Source organism: Barbus barbus (genome assembly GCF_936440315.1).
Source record: "Barbus barbus genome assembly, chromosome: 4".
NCBI classification, from domain to species: domain Eukaryota; kingdom Metazoa; phylum Chordata; class Actinopteri; order Cypriniformes; family Cyprinidae; genus Barbus; species Barbus barbus.
In genome coordinates, this window is record NC_136732.1 from 27,700,453 (window position 1) to 27,724,916 (window position 24,464).

Here is a 24,464-nt window from a genome sequence, read left to right on the forward strand (position 1 = left end):
TAGATACAGGCCCATTAGCTGAGTGGTATCCAATAAACCAGCAGTTGCTCAGATCTCAAGATTTCATGAATTCCTGCCTTGACCTGAGAACAGCTGCTGTCTAGAACAGATCCTGTACGTCTTTCACTCTTAGAAATATAGAAGGCATTCAACGCTCCAGCTTAGACACTCCCCTAGACCCCTAAACAATTGTGTGCATGTAAATGCATATTACTGAAAGAGTCAAGACTGCAAGAAATAAAGAGAGAGAGAGAGAGACGAATAAAGGAGAAGAGCAAAGTCTAGAAGTCAAATAGGAGAGTGAAAAGAGGTTTTTATGGTCATTAGCAGTGTCGAGGAAGCTACTTAGTTGTTAAACTACAGTCAAGCTACTGAAAAAATAGTTAGCTACAAGTTACTGTACAAACACTTTTTCTTTATAGTTATTTAAGGTACCCTAAGAAAGTTTTGCTAATGTTCACACTGAATTCTAAAAATGCTATTTCTGAATATTCTCTGATCACTCAAAACATCCCTTAAAAAAGTATATATATATATATAAATATTTTTAATTTAATTTAATTTTATTTCAAGGTTACGCAAACATTAAGGGAACGTTACATTTTATTAACATTCTGGGAACATTACTTTCAATGTTTTCTAAGCGCTCTGAAACAAGTAGTTACATTTAAAAAGAAAATGTTGAACACCCATCTAAAAGGTTTCAGAAAAAAAAATTCCACGAATCATGTATAAATCTTGTGTGTGTGTGTGTGTGTGTGTGTGTGTTTATGTGGTTTATTAGGATACAAATTTGTATAATGACATGGGTATGACAGAGATTTTACAATATGTAGGTGGTTTATGAGGACACTGCCTATGTCCCCGTAATTCAAAAGGCTTAAAAACATACTAAATGGTGTTTTTTTGAAAATCTAAAAATGCACAAAGTCTCCTGTGAGGGCTAAGTTTAGGTGTAGGGTTGGTGTAGGGCAATAGCACACACAGTTTGTTCAGTATAAAAACCATTACGCCTATGGAGAGTCCCCATAAACCACAAAAACCAACATGTGTGTGTGTGTGTGTGTGTGTGTTAACATTTTGAGAACATTGTTAAAGACCAGACTTTGAACAAACCATCTATTAACATTACTGGAAGAACATTTGTTCATAACTTTGAGAGTGCATAAATGCATAACCGATTTGAAAACATTGTGCATAATACAGGGATTCACACTGCTGAATTGTATAATCAGTTCTTTTACATGAACCATTGAAAAGAGCCAATTCATTACAATGAATCTGACTTTCCAAAGCTACATATTAGTGAGAGGATCATTTAGAACAACCCGATTCATCTGGATGAATCAGCCTTTTCAATACTACCTAACAAAGGACCAAATAACTAGATTGCATAGCAAAGCTACTGTACATGTGTGAAAGAGGACCCTTTAGTTCAGTGCATTTGACTACTTTGTCAGTTCAGACATTAAAATGTGATGCATTACTCCGCCACTGGAAAAGATAGACTGCTCATCATGCTGTTTTAGGTATAGTTATTCCCTGTCACTAAGGTGTATAATAAAACAGATATGGCAAAAATGGGCACAGTTTGATTCACACACATTTCGACAGTTCCATTATCATGAATAGCGATTTGCTTTAAACTAATTAAATTCAAAATAACCTTATATTGAAATGTGAAGATTATTTTAAAGTGTTTATATTTTTCATATCACATCCTCAAAGCCAGTCAGAGTTCAGAGGGTATTCATGCCAGAAATTTCTCATGACCTTGAATACTGACATGCTCATCAAAGACTGAAACTTTGATGCCTGCCACTTCCTGTCTGAGTACCTACATCCTGTATTTTCACATCATGACCCTGAGTTACCATGCCTAAGTGGGTGGCACATTAACTTTCGTAATATTCTCTCATGCTGTTTTGTTGATGTTTATCTTCAAAGGGAGCAAAGTGAGAATCCCAGGGCCTTTTTTGTTATCATTCACTCATTGCTAATGGAAATTTCTTCTTTCGATTGAGCATTAAGAAAAATATTGACATTCAGTACAAAAACAACCTCTATTTGTGGTGTGTGTACAAACAGAATACAAGGCATAAAATCATTAAATTAAACTCCCAACAAAAGCATATATGCTATCGACCTTTACAAACAGTGTGTTTTGACCTCTTAGCCATTTTTCATTGCAGACAACTTAAAGTTTGAACATTTTCAAGGTCTATAACTGACCACGTGCGAGCAGCCAATGTGTACTATGGTTTGTTAGGATTCAAGCAAGCATATACAGCTCAATGATACCAGAAACTCAACTGAAGGAGATGCAAAATAACATTTGCACCAGCCATTACATCCCTTCAGGTTTAATAGTGAAAACTAGACATATTTAAAAACTTTTCTAATTGAATACAAACCTAACAATCGACCATCTACCCCCATTCCCATATTTGCATCCTTTCTCTCTCTCTCTTTCTCTGATCCCCCATACTTCCTGTTGTGCTGGCTAGACTCCAATGGCAGATTTACAACTGTGGGGTCAAAGTTTTACAGCAGCCTCATATAAATCTTGTTCCACCCTCTCCCCATGTGCCCCTCTCTCTTCCTCACAGTCGCAGTGCCCAACCCCCAGTGCTTTCATGTGTCTCCATACCTGTGTGTGGTACTGAGAGAGGCACACAATGCAGTTGGTATTTATTATGCTAGGTAGCTCTAACTCTTGCTATATTTCTGTAACATTCACTAATTCATCTCAGTCACAACTTCATTTTATTATTCAGGAGGGGAGAGCAGGGAAAATATGTCAAAGCACAGTTCAGTCATTTACCTCAGGAATGACCAAATTTGTTAGCTAAACCCCTTTGACCTAAAATTTCAATAATTTAACAATACATTCAAATGTTCGTAGTTATCAAAGGTTGGGTAATGGTCACATGACACGGAGGTATTTAATCTCTTTAAATATTCTTAAAAAAATTTATATTAGAATGTTTATTGAATATTTTTTATTTCATTTTGTTAAAAGTATTTTTTATTAATAAGTTATTTGAATAACAACTTTTCATCAACTCACAAACCCCAGCTACCTTCTCTACCTCCTCATTTCATCTCATCTTATAAAATAACGTTTTTCAGTAATGACACAAATAGTCTAATAGCCTACAAAATAAACCTTTTGAGTAAGTTAACAAGTAAAAATGTCTTTCCTCAGTAACTTTTGGTTTTATGGTTATAATTTCTTAAGAGTATTTAATCTCATATGTTTTTCTGTTGTTTTTGGGCCTGATTTAGTGGAAATGTTACAAAAATAAACCATTAACTGTGCCTTTTGGCTCAATAAACTCTTAATGTGCTGCTTATTAATAGTTAGTAAGGTAATTGTTAAGTTTAGGTATTGGGATGTAGAATATGGTCATGCAGAATATGTGCTTTATAAGTACAAATAAACAGCCAGTATGTTAATAATAGGCCTGCTAATAAGCAACTCGGTCACTATACTAAAGTGTTCCCCCCAAAAAATCTGTGTTCCTCACTTTATCAACGTAACATTCATCAAAGTATCTTACAGTAGTACAACGTGATCTCATGATAATTCCTATGTATTTTATGTAAAATAGGGTTCTATACAAAACGTACAAAAACGTACGTATTTTCAGCATTTAAACATACAAAACTGACGTATTGATGACACCTAAAAATGAATCTTTATGAATATTGAAATCGCGGCATTAAATTAATTGTTGTTGTTTTTAGTTGGGGGTATATGTTAAGGGGTCTAAAAATCTAAATCGCTTATTGATAAAATGATAATTGATGCGAATATCTTAATGATATAAAAGATACGTTTATATTATAACAAATATTATACGTTTAAGATAATATAGAATATTATTACAACTATTTGTTCTACAATATAAAAATATATAATTATTACATTCACTTACTGTCATTATCTGACTTGATTCATCATACATTTAAATGACACAGGAAATAGCTGCTAATGTGTCAAAGATGTTGTAGGATATAGACTTCATGTTGTTAGCATAAATGAGCAAAAACGGGGGGAAAAAAAGAGAAGAAAACCACATCATTTTAATCTTTTTCTGACACAAAAAGGCTTAGTGCATCCAAAAATATTAGCTGTTGCTGACACAATCTCTAGTATGCAAAGCAAATGTCATGCTCGGCTTTACGGCTTGCATCAGCCAACAACAAAAAAATCTAGCCATATTTCACTAACCCACTTTAAATCTCCATTTGCCTTCCCAAGTTATTCTGTTACAAAGCAGTCGGTAGGAGACTAAGCCGCAAACCCCCTCTTTTTTCATGTCGTGCCCACATGTGCACACTGAGCACAAATCCAAAGCAGATGCAGCGTGATCCCTCACATATGCACGCTGACACACAGACTCTCACCGCGTGTAGGATCGATAAGGTGTATTGATTATGCCTGGTGCTGACAGGCCCTGCTGCAGCTCTGCCTGCTCTGATCAATTCAGAGCTGCACTGGGATGGCTTGAGGTTAATTATATTTATCGAGGCGGACAACTCAAGGGTGTGTGTATGCTGAAACACATAGGCTTAGACAACACAATATCCATTTGAATGGGAGGTTGGGGTTTATTTGAGTTGTTTTGTATGTATCTTTGAACGCAGAGGGTGTATGAGTGCAGGTGTAGTCTGCAGGAGAGTGGATGTATTTGAGTATATTTGCTCAGGACTGTGTTTTTTGTCTCTTTCCTTTGCATTGAGCTTGTTGTTTCCATTATATTTTCAGCAGTATAAACACGTCGACGTTCAGTTCCTTATGCAGTTGTGCTGTATGCCATGTGATATGTTCATATTAGTGGGTGTTGCTGCATGCTGTGCTTAAATGGTGCAATACATAAGATGAACACACTAGATTTTTATTTCTTGGTTTAATTTCTTCAGCTCTGGAGATTGGTAGCTGGTACTGGTTCTACATATACACTACTGTTCAAACATTTTAGGTCAGTAAATTTGCAAGGGTGCATTGAATTGATTAAAAGCAAGATATGTATAATTTTACATATGATTTCTATTTTAAATAACTAAATGCTATTGTTTTGAACTTTGTGTTTATCAGAGAATCCTGACAAAAATGTTAATTATTTCCACACACACACAAAGCAGCACAAATCAGTATATTAGAATGATTTCTGAAGGATCATGTGACACTGAAGACTGGAGTAACGACTGCTGAAAAATTAGCTTTGCACAGCAGTGTATGTTATTGCTTCAATGTGAACATAAAATCTGTTTTTACTATATTCAGTTTCGCTGCTGTCTTTGTTTTTCTCCAGCTATCGAAGCACCTAAAGTCACTTTCAGTACATATACATATATATTTTGCAGTCTTTCTCCTAGAAAAACTAAAAATACTGATGACTCATCCAGATTTTTGTCCAATCAAATGCTCTCTGGAATAAGAATGCCCCTCCCCATATTATCACCTAGCAACTAGTAAGTAGCAAATCATGGTGTCACTTTCTAAACAAAGGTTGCAACAGGAAGTACATAAACACAGGAAATAAAGATTTGTCAAGTGATTTCAACGGGTCTTTAAGACACATTTGTATCTCAGGAGACATAATACTAGCCTAATACTTGCACATGCTAAATGTACATGCTCTGATAACATGACAGTGTGTTGCATAATTCAACTTTATGTTAGAGCAGAAATCTAAAACTTTGGATCAGATTCATTCATTTTTCTAACACAAATTAGTTGTGGGCATGTCTGTGCTCTTAGAATGGCCTAAGGTGACCTCTGTTTCACTTCTCATTTCAGGAGGTGTTGATGATAGCGCTTGGGCACCAAATAAACAAGAGCAAGGGGAACAGGAAGCCCTTGGCGAAGAGCATTGCGTGAGAGACAGTGAGAAGTGGGCTGAGGTTTTGAGCATATGTGTGTGTACGTGTGCGCTTGTGTTCTTTAGTTTAGTTTTTTGCGGTGGCATGAACTGACGGGTGAATGTTACCCAGTGACCTGCCTTTTCATATCGAGTGGTTATGCTTTTGTATGCTGGCGATATCTGCATATGAAGTATTGTGGATGTATGAATCTTTAAGAAGACTTTACAGTGTCGTTCTCTCTTCAGGTAAGAAAAAATCAGATCAAATCTACAATAAATATTACAGTAGTCTATGTGGCGCTTGTAGGCAGTGTGCTATTTAAAGAAAAAAAATCTAGAGTGTTACAGTTTCCTCTCGCATAGATACATTTTCAGGACCTCTGGTGGAGAGGATGTATGTTTTGTGAGGGGCTCCTGCTCAATGCCTGCTCACTGTAATGTGAAGCGACAGCTAGCCTTCACGCACCAGTGGGCTCCGTGTCCTAAAATGGACACAGGAGGACTCTTTCAGGAAAGAAAAAAGAAACGGGGAAGAGGCAGGAGTATGTGGGAACATCTTTATTTAGAAAGTGAAAGACATAAAAAACTCAAATGAATTTGTGGTGTAACTATTTATTTATTTATTTTGCAATTTGGACCAATGTAGAAAGTGAAAGACAAAAAATTCGGAGGAATTTGTTTTGTAATTTTTTTTTTTTGCGCAGTTTGGACCAATGTAGAAAGTTTAAAATATATTTAAAATTAATTTGTTGTGCAACGTTTTTTTTTTTTTTTTTTTTGACCAAACTGCATCATATGTAATATATCAGTATACAACATCTCTTAATCTTTTATCTTAATCTAAAATGGCTTAATATCTGAAAAATGTTACTGTTTGCATATACACACAGAGAAAGCACAAATGAAGTTGAGTGGCCTGAGTACAGTAACAAATGTGAGAATATGTATAGAACATGTACAGAATTCAGCCAACCTCTCGTAGTATCTCTCATGTGGCTTATATAGTGAAGTTGGTGTTTATTTGTGGTGCTTGTTACAGAATGAATTTTATCTTACTATGGTAATATCATGGTTCTGGATGATAGCTATATTTACATGGTAGTCCATGATACTTCAAATGATGTCCTGGTACTATCATAGTACATCACAAAACATGGTATTAGCAAGGTAGATGCCATAAAACATTGTGTTATGCTATGGTATCATAATGTCAAAAAGGCATACCTGTAGCAGTAGAGTACGGTGCAATGCAAACATGGTAATACTCTGGTACTTTTTGTTAGAGTACTATATTATACACAGCCATATCACCCTGCAGCCCAAGACCGGTTGCCCACTGAAGCTAAGCAGGGTTGAGCCTGGTCAGTACCTGGATGGGAGACCTCCGTTGAAAACTAGGTTGCTGTTGGAAGAGGTGTTAGTGAGGCCAGCAGGAGGTGCTCACCCTGTGGTCTGTGAGAGTCCTAACACCCCAGTACAGTGATGGGGACACTATGCTGTCAAAATGAGCACCGTCTTTAAAAAAAAATCCCATGGCACTTCTTGTAAAGAGTAGGGGTGTAACCCCGGTGTCCTGGCCAAATTCCCTCTACTGGCCCTTGTCAATCATGGCCTTCTCATAATCCCCATACACTTGATTGGCTCTATCTCTCTCTCCTCTCCACCTGTAGCTGGTGTGTGGTGAGTTTACTGGTGCCGTTGTACTGTGGCTGCCGTTGCATCATCCAAGTGTATGCTGCACACTGGTGGTGGTTGAGGAGAGACCCCTCCCATGATGAAGCGCTATATAAATGCATCATTCATTCATTGTCAAATGTCATGTATTTGTACATTTGCCATCAGCTGAACCCATGTACACCAAAACAATAAAAATGAGCAGCACAGTGCTCTCTCTCTGCACAGTAATTGAGGCAGCAAAGGTCCTTGTTTTTCCTGGGCCTTCTCTAAGGCTCAATGATGTGATCAATAACCAATTTAAAAAAAAACGGATCAGCAGATTATCCACATCACAAACAAGAAAAGCGGTAAAAACAAGAACCTCTGCCTGACGTGTGCTCCAAACATGTTGACATGTTTGTAAAGCGTATCAGTTGCTAATGTGTAAAGAAAACCTGTGATGGGAACTGGCAGAAGTGAACAGGGGGTAAGTAAAACGGTCGCCATGTTGAGTCTACTTCCTGAACTTGTTGTCTTTTAACAAGCATCCATTTCCACCTAATTAGTGCCCAGGATTTTAATTGCCGTTTACAGAGAGGTTCGGTTTTATTGAGCTTGTGAATGTGTGTTTGTGTACAGGCAGAGAGGGCTTGTTACGCACCAACTGGAGCAGGCAGCTTCTTTTTTTCGGGCCTGTTGTGGCTGGTTCTATATTAGCGGCTCTATCATCTATCTATGATCTTGTTACCAATGAACTAAAAAATGAACTAAAAGAGGTTTGAGTGATGACAAAAAGTTATGAATATGAATCAGGTAAATAACAACAACACATTGATCCAGTATGTTTTGGGCAACTTTGTTGTTGTGAATTTGGGTCAGCGGATGTTCAGAGAGCACATGAAGAAGACAATGTAGGAAGTGGTAAGTGAAGTGAATAATTCATTTGTCTGTCCTCCATGTGTGCCCTGTCTGCACATTCATCACCCATCATTATCCCTGTCATCACTGGGCTCTGTCCTCTCCACCGGCTCATGGTGCCATTCACTCACTGCCTCTGAGAAGCACTGTGCCTAATGCGGATATATTTCAACAGATTAGTTTCCCTGTGAAGAGAGGATGGATTGAGAGTTTCTTGTCCGTCAAACAGTAGCCTGGAAACATTTAGAAACTATCATAAAGAATTTGTAGAAAATAAGTTTATATACTATAACTCTTTATTTATTTAGCCTATTTATTTATTTACAGTCCCATTAAACAGTCATGGGATTAATAGTTTTATTGAGCAAGGATACACTATTAAAAGTGACAGTACACGGGGTTCCTTTGACATCAAAGTTCGGTTTGTATAATGGACCCTTTTCACAAGACTGTGATGAGCGTTTAACGCTCATATCATTTTTTTTTTTTTTATGTCTGTACATTTATAACACTATAATTTGTATTATCACATTTGCATCAAATTACAAAAAACTAGTTAATTTGTTTCTAATGCAGCGTCTACAGTAAATTTGACATCGTTCTCTCTTCTGACTGCTGTTATCGGTCTCTCTCAGTTTTTTTTTTACCTTTTTTTGAAAGTCATGAAAACACTATTGTGTAATTTTTCTTTTGTTATTTGAGCAAATGGGAATGCAAAAAAATATATTTGTGGTACTCTCCCATCAGGCCCGGTTCAACGGGGGTCAAACGAAATCAATAGCACTCTCAGTTAAAGCTGTAATAATGGCATTTCATTGCAGATTTGGCAAACTATCCAGTGAGTTATGGTTTGCGCTCTGGACATCGGATTCTATTTCAACGTGTTTTGCAGCATTGAGCAATAGCCAATCATAGACATGTCTGTTGATTTCTCATACGCAACAGTCAATCGGAGGCATTTCAGAATCCACTCACCGCGCCAGAGTTTTTGCAGGCTTTGTGTTCAGCACGAATCATCTCATTATAACAATGTAAATAAGAGATTCATTGTGCAACGTAGAGAACTTTGTTGAAAATAACGTAACTTCGTGAGATCGCGGTGAAGATGAGTGACAGCTTTTTAGTGATTAACGGAGTATTCTTTTTGCAATAGCAATGGATGCCACTAAAACCTTTAAATAGCCTATATATTAAGGTTAAAGCACCCTCACTAATTTAAGAGGCACCATGAGTGATTTGATTCTGGAGCTGGGCCTGCCTCCCATTCACTGCTCTTGAAGTTAATCCAACTATGATGACTTCCGCTGCTGAGAAACCTCGGGTGCGCACCTCCCACGAACCGTACCAGAGTCCGCCTATAAAAGGGGTGGTGTGTGGGGTAACTCCGGTACTGTTTGCTTGTGATGTGAACGCCATCGTACTAAATCACGGAAGTGAACCGCTATTAATGGCGTATGAACTGAATTTTGTGTTTACTCACTCACTTTCCTGAAAACGCGACTGACGCGATGCAGCAGAGAGAATTTATTATATCTCATTTCTGCTTGCAGAAATTGACTCCCACAATTGAACCAAGTGTGAAAGCACCCTAAGAATCCTGGGGAAAAAACCCCAAAACATTATCACATTTTCCACAAAAATATTAAGCAGCACAACTCTTACACAAGAAGAGCAGCACAAAAGAAGCATTTCTTGAGCAGCAAATCAGCATATTAGAATGATTTCTGAAGGATCACGTGATACTGAAGGCTGGAGTAATTCACACTCCATAAAATTACATTTAGCCTATGTATTTTTTATGTATTTACTGAATGTATTTTTGATCAAACAAATGCACAACTGTTATTTTAATTTGTAATAATATTTCACAATATTATAGTTTTTGCTGTACTTTTTATCAAAGTATAAGAGACTTCTTTCAACAGCATTAAAAACCTTACCAATCCCAAACATTTTAACGTTAATACAGTGCAGGTGAAGGCAATCAACAGGTATGCAAGATATCTCAAAAACAATAAAAGTCTCCATATAGCCACACTTGCATCCTGAGGTTCCTAATCATTACTCAAATTCAGCCTCGGCCACCCATTATCCCAACACTTTCACCTCTTCTGCGTTGCGAAGCCATGTCCATACCCTAACTTCATGCTTCAATAAGAAATATGTCTACACAAGGAATAATGTGTTCGCTTAGCCTTAAGAAATCTGAGACTTCTAGGCTTCTTCCTTGTCTGGGAGTACGAATAACAACATGCACTATGAAAATCCCTATACAAATAAAACTCAACCAGTAATTGTACAAGAAACCAAAGAAATCTGCTCATAATATAGTAACCAACTACCCCACCTCTTTCTGCTCTCCTCAAAATACGTCTCAGTAATTCTACTTGCCTCATCTTATGGCAGTACCTCCGACCTACATTCTGCCTTTTTTCCCCTCAACTTTTCCCCCATTCACTTAGTTGTCTATTGTTATCAGTCTGCCTAATGGGCTTCATTCTATGGCTTTGTTCTGGCAGGCGAATGAGCGCATAAAGGGAGGGAGGTGGAGGGTTGGCGAGAGAAAGGGCAATCAAGTTCGTTTCTTTAAAGGATATCAGTCATTTCGATATGATCGCCCTCCCAAGCAGCAGATTCACAAACACGAGACTTCCTCTCTCTGAACTGAAGGCACCAATAATCATACTCAAGCTCTAGTACTCACACATGAAGGGTGTTGATACTCCAATAAAACAACTCTAGACATGTTTGAAAGCTAATAAATGGCACAAATAGTCTAATAAAAGAGGAATAATTATTGTAATAAAATCAATAGCAACAACTGTTAAGTATTACGGTGACTAAACAGTCTGTATGCCTGGCTTAACTTGCTGTTGATTGATAAATGAAAAATTCAGTATAATTTTTTATGTTTTTATATAAAAAATTTCTATAAGCACTATGAAATATAATGACTGTATTGTTAACATATATTTAAGGTTATCAAAGAGAGCTGGCAAAGATTTGAATCAGGCCTTACAATCACTGACGGTTGGCAAAGAAAATAAAGGAGACATAAAAGTGTGCTAACACATGCACTTAAAATAAAAGTAAACCTGATTGCTCTGCCTATAGATGCTAAAGGCATAAGTAAGTTCACTGCCCGCATCTGGGAGTCATTTAAAACATTCCACAAGGCTTACCACATGCTTTCAGACAGGCTAAACCCCATGAAGCAGATTTTGCTATCCAGGGCTGGAAGTTTTCAAAGAGCGCGTTTCAGAAAATGAAACTTGTTAAAGCTTTTTAAAGGCTCTAGATGAGATGGTGCGAGGATGGCAGAGAAGACTGTACTCGTTTGGAGATCCGTGACTATCTGTGCCTGCCTTTGTGAACCAGTGTGTGTGTGGATCAGTAGTAAGGCTGTCCTCTTTGAAGTGGTGGGATGCTAAACGTCGCTAGCTCTTTCCCACCCTCTGATAGGATCTTCACAGGCTTGCGTTCCCAGCTCATTTCCTCTGGCCAATTCTTGTGACCCGTCAAAACACAGAGGGGTTTTAGGTGTTCGCTCTAGATAGGATACAAAGGCCATAGAAAAAAAAACCTTGTGCAGTTACACAATGACAAAAAATGACAAGCTCACTTAACCCAAGTCCCGGGAAATTTCATTTCAGGGCTGATCACTTAATTTCACAATTCTTACGTTAAAAAGATTCAGTACGGAAAAATGAGCCAAAATCAGACCAGTGCTTTCATTGAGCAGATCATTTCAATGTAACACTCTTATCAATTGTATGCAAGGGTTGTTTATTAAAGGTAAATCTTTCAAGAATCTTTCAAGGATAGTCTGTTAACTCTGCGGCAATATTTGCAACGCCCCTGGATAGCTATTTCGGGTATCCAAGACCAAGTCCTATCTAAATGAAAGGGGGAATCCTGAAATCTCAAAAACTGCTTACTGAACTCGCAATTAAATTACATATTTCATATCAGCAACAAAATCTGACATGAACTGCCCCATAAATGTTGACTTTACCAATCAGCAATTGGCTGTTTTATTCAGAAGGACGGGATTATTACACCATATTGCATGTTGCAGTTTCTCCCATTAATAAGTAATAGGAATTAACAGTCTTTGTATATCCATAGTCTTTGTTAATAATGCTGCTTAATATTTTTATGGAGTCTTTGTCATTTTTGATAAATTTAATGAGTCTTTGTATGCATCTTTAGGTACATACTGTATGTACAGTAATTACATTAAAATGATAATATACACGTTTGTATAGACTGTTTAAAATGCGAAGCTCAATTTTATGTGCTGAATATGGTGAAACCATTTAAAACAGGGATCTTAAGACTTTTCTTGATAAAGACCTGAAGTTAAAAACCTAGACAAAGGTTGAAGGCCCCTGTTTGAAATGGTGAAACGTCATAGGCTTCAATATTTAGTTCCATTATACTTCTGAAGAATTCATAACATGAAGTAACACAGCAATATAAACTGCAAAACATCTAACCAAGACTGTAACCATAATGTTTTGCATAATTATGGTTAAAGACTTGAAATCAGGGTTGAAATCAATTTTTTCTTTGGAGAGATTGTCCTGTCTAAATATGAGCTCTCTAAAGCCTCCATATAACCTTAGACATGTGATGTGTTTCTAAATATAGAATCAGATTTCCCCCAAATGTCTTACATTTAATTTTTTCATAAGTTGAAGAAAGGGATTATGAGTAATTAGAACAGCCATTGAAGCCCTTAGGCCAAGCAAACTAACAATCTGTCCCTCAATGTGGAGAAGACAAAGGAGGTTGTGATGGACTTCAGGAGAAACTCCGTTGACCACCCCCCACTGACCATCGACAGCTCGACTGTGGAGAGAGTCAGCAGCACTAAATTCCTGGGGGTGCACATCACAGAGGATCTCAGCTGGACCACCAACACCATGTCACTCTCCAAAAAGGCACAACAGCGCCTACACTTTCTCTGCCGACTGAAAAGAGCAAGTCTCCCTCCACCCATCCTCACCACATTCTACAGGGTGTACACATTGAGAGTGTGCTGACCAGCTGCATCACTGTCTGGTACGGGAACTGCAGTGCTGCTAACTGCAAGACCCTCCAGCGGACAGTGAACACAGCTGCAAAGATCATCGGTGCCCCTCTCCCCTCCATCCAGGACATCTTCCTTACACGATGCTCCAGCAAAACCAACAGCATCGTGAAGGACTCCACCCATCCCTCCCACAGTCTCTTCCAGCTCCGCCAGACTGCTCAACAGCTTTTTCCCCCAGGCTGTGAGAGCCCTGAACTCAAACCACCCCGCCCCCCTCTGAAACCCCATGCAAACCCCTACCTCCTAAAACATGGACCACCCCCCACCCCAAACCTTACCACACAAAAGAAAAAACTGTATGGAACTTTTTTGTACAATTCAAAGTGTGCTACACACAGGTGAGTGGGCCTGTACAAACCACCTGTAGTAACACACTCTCCTCTATGTGCACTAGACACTTTACACACACTGCTGCGTGTACACAATCCCACAAAAGACTCAGCAATATATGTATGTTTACATGCTCATGCACTACAAATCATCCTGCACTGTTCCCCAACCAGCTGCTTGACTCAAAATGTTTCTCTTTGCACATGTACAGTATTTATGTATAGTTCGTATTTTTTATCTATTATTTTTTAGTTTGTATAGGGTAAATATTTATATATAGTATACTTATAGTTAAAATCTGTCAGTAGGTTAGTTGTGTATAGGTTTATAGTGTTTGTCCCTGTGTCCCAACATGTAGCGGAATGACAATAAAGCTCAACTTGACTTTAAAAAAAAAAAAAAATGTGACGTGACTCCATCTAAAGGATAGTTTATTTTTCCTCTTCTGTTAATGGGACGTTCCCTCATTTGCAAGGTGATGGGCCATATAGGCAAAAGGTCTTGGCATTCTTTCAGCAGTTGTACTATTTGCAAACACACTCTGCAAGAATACCAAGTGGGGTCACTTAGAGTGGGCAGTAATATTGTACACAATGATGAGTAGCAAACAAGTAGAGGCAAAGGCTGCTCCTCATGTAAACAAGATGAGAGGAGACAAACTAACGACACCTCCCTGCTGTGAAAAAAGTAAATAAATAAATAAACAGATTAAATCGGAAGACATTGGGAACATTGATGCGGTGTCCTTGCCCTTGTCATCACAGTAAAGTGGTGAAAGGTCATATACTATAAGAGTGTGGATGTTCAGAGCTTGTGTAAATTCAAGGCATCATCACAAGATCAATGGTGCTTGCAGTTGTTTTTCACACAGTGCACATCACTATGTTGACACATCTGTTCTGAGACCACAAAGGATAGCAATGCAAATGTTGCTTGAATCCTTTTGGAGTGCTCTACTACCGTATACACTGTAAAAATGAAAAGATACTTAATGCACCATTTAGGGTTTTTCAGATTTACACACTGGTGGAACTTCTAGGCACCTTATGATGGCTCAAATATTCTACTGTGCACTCAAGGAACTTTAATATATTTCCTCTATTTGTTTCAAAGCCTTTTCCACATGATTTATTGTTACTGGAGGAACTGTTGATCGTGTTTATAGAGTTCTTGCTCTATAAAATTTTGGATTCCGTTTTGTTCCTCATACCCCATTCCATCAAAATTTTAACTATATCATAGTTTTAACAACACACTTTTATTTTAGATAGATAGGAGTTTACAAGACCTACAAAACTGACATTCTTTTTTAACGGAGTTCTTTTTTTTCAAGGACCAAATGTTATTTAATACATATAAAGAGGAATAATCACAGGAATCAATTCAAATATAGCAACTAGCAATGCACAGTGCAAAATATTTTAGATATGTCGGTCAACTGAATGTGTCGAATCACTGCCATTAACGTTTCCAGTGTAGACAGTTTCATTGGCTACATTTACATGTATACAAAAGTAGTCTGATTATTGCCAAAAATAACAATAAGGAATTACTCAGATTAAGATCTTTGTGTAAATATACCAGTGGTTCTCAAACTTTTGACTCCAATGCAGGATATAAGAACAAAGTTTAAAAAAACAAAAACAAATTTTACTTACAATTTCTACCCCACAAAATATTTAAGAGCTTGGCATATCTAGAAAAAAATGGAAATTCACTATAAAAATGCCCATGCAATTATTTACATGACCTTTTCAGGTCTAGAAACTAGGCTTTTTCAATACAGTTCTTAAAAGGGTGAATTAAAACAAGAAATACTGCACCTTGATTTTTAGTTATTTTGGTTCATATTAAAATCATTTTGAGGCCCCCTAGTGGGCCCTGGTCGCCTGGTTGAGAACCTCTGATAGACAGATCTCTTCAATCCACTTACATGCTAATTTTTACTTTGAAAATCATAGGTGTGATCATTTCTATTGCAGTTTTATCATTGACTTGTATTCAAACCCACAGCACAAATTGTTACATTTAAATGCAGCAGGTTTTTATTTGCCTAATTCCAATGCAAAATATTTGGCGGTTCTTGAGTTGTCAGGAACATGACACATGTCTCTCTTTACTATGTTTCCGACCCACCTAGAATTTCAGTTCTGTCAGTGAACCTCAAGCCTATGACCCTGCAGTGACCCTGGACCACAAAACCAGTCTTAATTTGCACGGGTATATTTGTAGCAATAGCCAACAAATTATCGAAATGATCAATTTTTCTTTTATGCCAAAATTCATTAGGATATTAGGAAAAGATGTTCCGTGAAGATATATTTTTAATTTCCTACCGCAAATATATCAAAACTTACTTTTTGATTAGTAATATGCATTGCTAAGGACATCATTTGGACAATTTTAAAGGCGATTTTCTCGATATTTTGATTTTTTTTTTACACCCTCACATTCCAGATTTTCAAATAGTTATCTCCTATTTGTATCTAGGCCAAATATTGTGCTAACATCAATGGAAAACTTATTTATTCAGCTTTCAGATGATGTATAAATCTCAATTTAAAAAAAAAAACTGACCCTTGTTATGACTGGTTTTGTGCCCCAGTGACACAAATAGTCCCAGTGACACAAATAGTTCTTCTAGTAGGCCTATCTTTTAATTTTTACAGTGTAATTCTGCAAGAGCTTCTAGATGATGTCTATAAATGTTGTTCTTCTAGCCAGCAGTGACCTGAAACATAGCCTTGCCCATGCCCCAATGCAAAAACACTAAACTTCCTGCATAACGCGCTGCGGTTACATAAAGGCAGGCACCAGCTGAGCTCATGTTCGTGCCCTGAAGTGACACCGCGCGCGCAAGGGGAGAATGGGAGGAGACGGCGGCGTAGGCTGGCCGGTGTTCGGTTTCACCAGCTCACACGTGACCGCAATGGCTGCTTGTCTGCTCTGTGCAGTGCATCATTCCTCCGCTGCCCAGCGAATGTAGGCTACATCAGTTTTCTCGCTTCGTTGAACTGTCGTTGCGGACATTTACCTCCCGCCGAGGCGAAACTCCTCTCCGCGTTCCGCCGAACAGCTCACCGGCGGAGAAGTACCACATTCGGGAGAGAAATTAAAGCGTCTCGGGCATTAACTTCCACCAACCAACACAGCGGTAGGAGGAGTCAACAGGTATTGGCGCTCTCTATTTACGTGACAATACAGTTGCTAGGATGACAGGTAGTCGCATTGATAGCGTCTTGACAGATGTGAAGCAGTGAATAGGCGCGTCTTTCGGCGCTCAGATGCTTTGTGCTACTTAACTGTAAAGCTGTTGAGTTTGAACGAAACCGCATACGGGGGTAATAATGACCGGTCTGCGGCTGCTACGTAATAAAATGCGCTATATTGTTCTCTCACCTGAATGAGCAATGTGTCATTGAGAGCTCTAGCAGCAGGTCTTTCATGCAAGCGTCGCCACGCTGCGCTAGCTGAGCGACTTGAATTTCGTCGCGTGTCGACTTCATTCAAGCAATTTATTCTTTCTGGCTTTTAAAAGTCCTATGCATGTTATGTGTTTGTTAATATAGGCATGTATAACATGTTGAGCGCGATTTACGTGTAAAGTGCCATAGCACAATGAATTTAACTGGGTCACAAACAAAAGCAACAAATGCCTCTATGTTAGTGATTTCCTCCGTGGATTAACTCGGCTGGAAATAGTTTAAGAGCATTTGGTTCAACCTCCAATATAAATATCTGAATACTGAACACAATATCTGGGCTCACTGGCCGAAGCTGCAATTTAAAGGGATAGGAGCACCCAAAATTCAAATGACAATAATGAAAACATACTCATTGACATGTTGTTTGAAAGCTGTATTACTTTCTTTCCTCTGTGAAACACAAAGAGAGACGTTAGGCTATAAGAGGCTCTGTCATGATTCACTTTCATTACAGTGAAAGTGAATGGGGACCGAGATTGTCATGCTGTCTAATATCTCATATGTTCTTTGGAAGAATAAGAGTAATTTAGAGCAACATGAGAAGTGAGTAAATGATAACGGAAATTTAATATTGTAGTGTGCTATCCGTTTAACTGCAATAGTATGAGGATGAAATGAGTCACGCTTGTGATGCATTGAAACTATACGGCATATAGTGTAAGAAGCGAGGTGTTTTGGGTTAGGTCTGTTTTCACAGTTAAATGGGAAGTTCCTCAACCATCTGTCTGCAATAGAAAGAGGAATGGGTACGATATTTGCTTCCTTTAAGCCCTGCCACTTTCATGCCTGTCGTCTGCAGAGACATATGCCACAAAGCTTGACATTTTGATTTTTCCGCTCATGAAAGCATGTGCATGCTCACTGTATCACCTCCAGCGGTGTTTGTCTCAAACCTTCGATCAGGGCTCTCTAATGTTCTCTGTCGTTCCAAAATAGCAGGGAGGGAAACACAAAGCTGACTGAATCAGGGTGCTGTCTAATGTCCAAGTCATTGCCAATTTTTTTCCAGAAATCTGATTTTTAAAAGGCTGCATTTTCACACCTCTGGATATGAGTGAAACGCCTGAACGCCTTTTAGCGTACTCTATCATTAATCATTTTACAATTGTCCACAGTATTGTAAATTGATGGAACTGATGATCAAATATTTTGGATCCCTGTCTTTAAAGGCTTGGTTCACCCAAAACATCTGTCATCATTTACTCACCCTCGTGTCGATCCAAGCATGTAAGACTTTTGTTCATTTTTGGAACACAAAAAAGATTGTTCATCCATTTGAAGTCTATGCAATCATAATTTTCAAGCTACAAATAGACATTGTATAAGAAATCCATACGAATCAAGTGGTTTAATCCAGGTTTTCTGAAGAGATATAATTGCTTTATATGACAAACTGATTTTGTTTTATAATTTTAATCACATTAAATTTTAATCACACTTTAGGAAAGTTAAGTAAAAATAGACCCCAATGTAACATAATGGACTTTTCTGTATTGATTTTTAACAGGTGTTTTGCAATGCATTGCATTGTTCTGTGTTTTAAAGTTAAAAGAAATGTACACAAACATAATAATAGAGCTTTCATTTACCATATTTGATCAAAGTGTGTTTATCATTGTTTTTGTAGATTGACAAAGCTTTTCATGAAAAGAAAGTTTCTGAGTTGCCGTTCAAACTTCATTATAATGATCCATGTCGGCAAATAAACAATGAGAGATGCTGTTGGGTTTCAGATTTGTATAGACAAACACGTATTGAGGTTTACAATGAACAAGTGAATTTTTATTTTTAATATAGTCAACCAGTGCAAACCCATAAAACTGATTTATACAAACTTTTCTTGAGGGTCAAACCTTTCTTGAATGTGATATTTAATTTTTCATATTGCTCATTACTAAAATGTTCTCAAGTGCTTTTTTCCATTTACTCATGATGAGTGTGAGTCACTGATACTGATCTTTTGACAGTTTTTTTTTTTTTTTTTTTTTTTAAATCAGAAAACATGCATCTGCGAATAAATGACTTTGACCGCCATAATCGTAAAGAAAATAAGGAGTTCATATGACAGAAGAAACAGAAATCTTGCTGTGAACACCATATATACAGCACTGAGTAAGATGGTTCAAACCTGGAATGATAAGCTGACAGTAGTTTACTGGAATCTTTTTATTCTTCATTTTTTCTGTAGTTTTTTTCATACAAAATTCCTAGAAGTAGTCCAGATGATGTTTACCTCTGCCCATGGTTTAACTCTAAACAACATCCCACAGTACTTTGACATGCTTTGTCTTCTTTCTGGTCACAAATGTTAATCTTTATGGGACTCAATCAGGTCGCTCACCCTGCTCAGAGACCTGGCAGACCTGCTTCATTAGACCTGCTTCTCTTGTTCCCAGTTCATTACGATGTGGTGAAGGTGAGAATGGGATTCGTGACCTAAAGTGGTTTTTTCTAGGGTTGCAGGGATTGTCATGTAAGGATGATAAAAATGGCTGACCTTTCTTGAAATGGGATATTTTCACCTCTCTTTTTTTTCATAGTCTACCTGACTTTCACTGTCTGTTTGGTAAACAGACAACCTGTCCTCTAGCACCCTGCCAGTGGCGTTGTCTCTATTTTTACTCGCATGTGTATTCTTTACATGTTTTCTTTTGTCGGTGTGGAGGACTGTGACTAGATTCAGCATTTCTGCCTCTGCCCAAGTTTCTAGGTTCCTATTTTTCAGTTCTCCTTCAAGTCATTTTTCCATCTACCCACCTCATTTACATCTAGTCATAGACAAGTTTATTTAAAGTGACTTACAATTAAGAAACCACAAGCTTTTATCATACAAAAACAAAGTTTTCATAGTACTGTTATGCCACCCTACACAAATAACTAGCTGACTTGTGTTGCAAAGTTTTCCTATTGCCTTAGAATAAGTTCTCAGTCATAGCATGTTTTGTACATAGGAGGAGTGAATCGTGATATACAACTAGTTTTAGTTTTTGTTTGTTTGCTTTTAAATATTTTATCTGCAAAGAATAAATTTAATTAGCTAGTTTGCTTTAGCTGTTAGACAGTTAGCATGGTAAAACCCTTTAAACCCAGCTCATAAACATGCAGATGAGCTATTTATCTGAGCTTTTTGTGCCATAAATTTGTTCTCAAATTAAAAATAGTTCAATAACGTTTCCTATGGAAATGTCTCCAAGAGAAGCAGGTGATCCTAGTCAGCTGAGCCTAAAACAGCCCAATTAATATTCAAGGCCACTTTAAGACAGATTAATCAATCAATCTTTTGGTCAACCCACCACAGAGTACATGATTTTTAATTTATATAAAAAAACAAAAATATATATAAAATAAATACAATTTATATATATATATATATATATATATATATATTAATTTGTTTTTTTTTATTATTATTTATTTTATTTTTTTTACAATTTGTCCCACATGTCCTTCTTTCTTGTGTCCTGGTAAATGTATAAAAGATGTTATGTCTGCCCATCCATTTGTATATTTGAAAGAAAAGGCCACCCAGGCTTTGCTCACATGTCGACAATGTTACTAAAACATCCCCAAACAAAGACAAGACATTGATGACTAAACCTTCGGAAAGAGCAGGAAGTAGGTGTGTTTATTTCCTGTCAGTCACTGTTTCCTTTGTAAAACATGCTTTTCAGCTAGGCAACATACTTTGTTTTGAACACATTGCCTGATGAGTGGCATCACATGCAGCCTTGGGCAATGCAATCCGAGGACACGCTCACTTCTAATGACTGAATGATTTCATGAGAAACATGCGCTCATAGTCCGTGACACACTTGCTTTGTGTTTTTACTTGATATATATATATATATACCAAACCCTGGCATTTACGACATATAAATGGAATAGGATCGGACGTTTTCCTTTTAGGCATGTCTCTGATGTAGGAATAGTGAGTATGTCGTAGCAGACGGGGAAGCGAGTGACTCTTGCTCATGGGCTGTGCAGCGGGAGACCGATGGGTGGAGGTAAATTAGACAAGCTGCTATGGCCTTCTCGCCTCACTTTGACAGTGTGCCAGCCTTAGCGCCGGGTCTCTATCATTATTTAACGGCCGGCGTTAATGGGCTCTGTCTGCCTGGTTGCCCCCCTGGCTGCTGGGAGAAAGAGAATGAAATTTGAAGGGAAGCGGTGGGCAGGGTTGCGTACTTGACCATGCAGTGTGTGAGCATGAGACAGTGTTTTCTTGTTTCCTCTCAGAACGTGATGGTTTCTAGTATCTTGTAATTTAGGTTCCTCTCAAGTCTTGCATGGACCGCTGTCACATGAAGTCACCACAGCTTTGGTGCACCCATTCCTGTTCTCAGGGTGACGGACATTACTTGTATGCTCATATTTGTCACTTCAATTTAAATCGCATTGTTATGCTCATACATAGCAGTAGGGCTGGGTGATATGGCCAAAAAATATCACAAACTTTTTCATATCCGTCGATATTGATAATTATCATGATAACTTTTTATATGGTGAAATGTAATTATTCTGAATGTTTGAGTTCTGTTAAGATTATCCACTGGTCTTCCATAGTGGCATACATTTAGATAATGATAACCACAGTTATGGCATTATCTCAATACCATGGTAAAAATGTTTCTAGGTATTTGTATGAAAAACAGTAGTCTAAATACATTTAGTAGGTCTATAAATGCACAAACGCTACTGTATAGCTTATTCATAAAAAAATATGTAATTGTATTCCCTTACTCATTTAATACATTTCATTCATGTCTACATTAATAATATCATAACATTTCTTATGATCGTCTGCCACAATACCATGGTGAAGTTAGTGTTACTAGAGTAAATCCATGATAAATTATTTTTTCCGTTTCCCTTTTGGCACATAAAAATTAGGGTAAACGTACCTATTAAGCGCATGTACCCATAAAGCACACTTCCATTTTCGAGCTCAGATTATAAAAAGAAAAAATAATTTATTATCAAGTAGGATATCTTAACCAATTGATATGTTTGTTACTATATACCTCCTATAATCTCAAGTCAATCAGATCATTGCACACTGAGATATGGGTCTCCATGAGTTCACACTGTCTGTTTTTTCTTTGTTTCTTGTCCTTATCCTCTTAAAATGTTAGCATTAGGGCACAAGAAGATCTTTAGCGAAAGGTGCATTATTCTGTTTGAAACCAGCATGATCCAGACATGACTTGCATGTTTTTGCATACTTCGTAGATACAGAGAATAATAACGTCCTAAACCAAACTGCATTTCCTTTTATTTGCTGCAGCCCTCTATAATGGAGGGAGAGTTGGAGTAATGGATAACATGAGATGATATGATGAACTTGACAGATTCAATAATTGAAAACAATTAATGTAAAGTGAACACACTTATGAATTGTTTATGTGATTTTCTGAGTGCTCTGTCTGTCTGTGTGCATGACCAAATGAGGGTGAATTAAAAATTCCATGCTGGAGGTGGGCCATCAGTATATAATTACTCAAAGACCTACCACACTTAAAATTTACTAAATGATTTCACAGCTAATATGTATTCCAGACCTCGGGAGCCGCAAGCACCTTTTCCATGCTTAAAATCCTCTAGTTGAAGGAAAAATGAGAGAATAGCCGTTAACCTTTAAAATAGACTTCATATTTAGATGTTTCATGTGTCCTGGATGTTTTTTTTTATTGGCTTATGTTTCTCTGCAGGGAGACGGTGTAACAGAAATAATGGTCAGTGACAAATTAGTGTCCAGGATAAGGACAGGAAAAATGTCTGTTAAAAAAGTGGTTAGACTTTTTATATTCCTGTTGGTTTCATGGTTTTTATTATTTTTTTATACTGTTTTAAGAGAAAAAGTTTAAATTATTGACTTTAAAAATATCTTGTGGTGTAACCAACAAATACATCTTAATCACATGTGAGTGCACATTTGAATAATTTTCAAACATTTAATATTTATTTCAAGTAAAATATATATTTAAAAATATGTTTGTTTTATATATAAATATAATGAAGCATTAATTCATAATCTAGTTTATGGGGGTTACATGACATGAAATTTATAGTTTAAGTCGTTTTAATATATGTATAAATAACATTTATAATGTATTTTTTTTTGTAGACCAAAAAAAAAAAAAGTGTCATGCCACGAACCCATAAAACAGTCTTTTTATTTGCTAGAACTTTGACCAGAAGAAATCTTAGATGCAAAGACACTGTGATGTAAAATATGCTTGAGAAAATGCAAATCATTGTTGTGTTAGGAAATGTTAGTGTTGTTGTATTAGTCCACAGTACAAACCGACTGTGTGGCCTGCGTTCAGAGGTGGAAAAAGGTGGAAAATCTGTTGGGAGATGTTAGACAGAGCCACTGATCTTTGGAGGTGCATGACAGTGGGCCTTTTCACATCTCCCCGTGAGTCTTTGAAACTCCTCGTGGCATGACACAACAGTTCAAAGGCTCCTCTCCTTGCTCAATGCGCTCGTAAAAACCCAGATAGCGTGTGTAAATCTGGAGCAGAAGTGTCGCTGCGCTGGTTCCATCACTCTTGATTTATAGCCCCCAGTGCACCATGGACACTAGTTCTCTAAGTTGTAACCCAGCCATGGCAGACTGCCCCCATAATGGCGAGCATGTAAAAATGCTTTTAGCTTTGTTCATCCTGTGCATTCCTCTGTTGCAGTTCTTCAAACTTCATAGGGGCTTGTTTTTGTTTTTTTATGTTTCATATTGCCAGAAACTACCGAAGCTCAGAGATCCATGAGTAGTGAGGCACAGGAAGATCGTTTCGCTAGACAAGAGACTACATGTTACACAGTCTCATAGAAAACCCATGATCATGCTACAGTTATGCTGGTTTTGTTAATACATTATGATGACTAAAAAAGTGATTTGGGAGATTTTGCTCTGAATTCATGGGATATGACAAAAAATGAAGGTTTCCAAAAGGGTTCCTAAAAGAGCATTTCAGTGAACAGTTACATTACAAGCACATTACAAATAACCTTTTGTGCAATGGATTGGTTCCATAGATGCCAACAAATAACTTTTATTTTAAAGAGTATATGCAAGTGGAAACCTAATTTAACCACCATTCTGAA

General features: G+C 37.5%; 1 protein-coding gene across 2 annotated transcripts in view; it reads left to right on the top strand.

Annotated features, from left to right (window-relative positions):
- Positions 1-5,847: 5,847 nt before the first annotated feature.
- Positions 5,848-24,464, top strand: part of LOC306868842 (retinoic acid receptor alpha-B) — a 148,801-nt gene continuing 130,184 nt past the window's right edge. Inside the window, exon 1 of one of the 2 annotated variants that reach the window (XM_079415243.1) lies at positions 5,848-6,119. The gene's annotated coding sequence lies outside the window, so the exon portion shown is untranslated. Of the gene's footprint in view, positions 6,120-16,673; positions 17,047-24,464 lie in introns of those variants that run through there. The other variant, XM_079415244.1, reaches the window with a different exon arrangement.